Source organism: Octopus bimaculoides, chromosome 2 (genome assembly GCF_001194135.2).
Source record: "Octopus bimaculoides isolate UCB-OBI-ISO-001 chromosome 2, ASM119413v2, whole genome shotgun sequence".
Taxonomy (NCBI): Eukaryota; Metazoa; Mollusca; class Cephalopoda; order Octopoda; family Octopodidae; genus Octopus; species Octopus bimaculoides.
This window is the reverse complement of record NC_068982.1, coordinates 21,147,026-21,148,589: the sequence shown is the minus strand read 5'-3', so window position 1 is coordinate 21,148,589 and position 1,564 is coordinate 21,147,026.

Here is a 1,564-nt window from a genome sequence, read left to right as displayed (position 1 = left end):
TGTGTGTGTGTGTGTGTGTGTGTGTGTGTGTGTGTGTGTGTGTTTGTGTGTCTGTGTTTGTGCCCCCACCGTCGCTTGGCAACCGATGCTGATGTGTTTACGTCCCCGTAACTTAGCGGTTCGGCAAAAAGTGACCGATAGAATAAGTACTAGGCTTGACTGAAACAAGTAAAAGAGAAAAGAGAAAGAGAGATAGTCATACATGTATCTATCCTTGTAGTCTTGATACATGACGTCCGCCTTTGCGCTTAGGTCTCTAGATTTCCTCCCTGATCTCCTCGGTTCTATTTTCACAAATTACCTCGAAACGATACAGTGGTAAGGTTCCATTTCCATCCTGTAATTACATTTACATTATGTTACGTTTCTATTTATTATTCTCACATTTCTTCCTGCTTAATATGTAAGCCAATCTATATCAAACGTACAGGATACAGACATCCTGCTTATTTCCTTACATTTAAAGAAGGATTGGTTGATCATCAACCAAATCAGAAAATGAAAGATGGTAAACATAACACAGAGCAAAATTTGAATATCATGGCTTCTTGCATGGCTATACGATACTCTAAACTTCTCCCCTCATTGATAACAACAAAATGTCTTACTAATGATGGTCATTCATGCATATTGGATAATGTAACCCAGATTAAATATATATGTATGAAAATCTCGGATAATCAGGGTTGGAATATCAGTTACTTCGTTCTGCTGTATCAATGATCATATGGGAATGAAAATTGTGAGCAGCAATATCTGAACCGCACCATATCGAAAATATGCTACCACACGATATAACAATATTATGCATCTCATCTGCAAACGTGTTGACAATTTGCTCTTACTGAATCGAAATGGTCAAGACTTGGAGATTGTGGAGTATGGTAAAGACGTATTCTTATATAAACCTTATTCACTTACATCCCAAGACTTTGAGCTCAACTGTTTGCAGCTGCCAACAGACGCTCGAGTACCTTATAGAGGGTTCGGATTTCATTTCATGAATGAAGGTCTTCAGCTATGATGTACCCATTGCAGTCAGTAGCAGCTGAATATGTGCGGTGATCTGCGCAGATGCGCACATATGGCATGGCTGTAATTTATACCAGAGAGACACAAACGGTGCTTAGACAAAAGTGATTAACAACGTTCAGGACAAAATCATCTCATAAGTAATTCGAAGATCACATTTTTACATTTTTTCTAACATTTTTTAAAAGGACAATCGTGATTTCAGAGATAACAGGATTCCATCATCAAAAAATCAATCGAACCTGTACAACAATGTCATTCATTTGAATCATGTCATGAATGTTGATCAATACTGTTTTGCTTCTTAGAAATTTATCATTCATTCATAGAATTTCGATAAACTATATCCCACGTACACGTAACATCGAAGCAATATGTTTGCCAGATTGTTCACAGAACGCTCTGATACATACTTATGCACACACGCATGTATGTATATATGTATATGTATGTATACACACACACGCACACATACACACACATACATATATATATATATATATATATATATATATATATATATATATATATA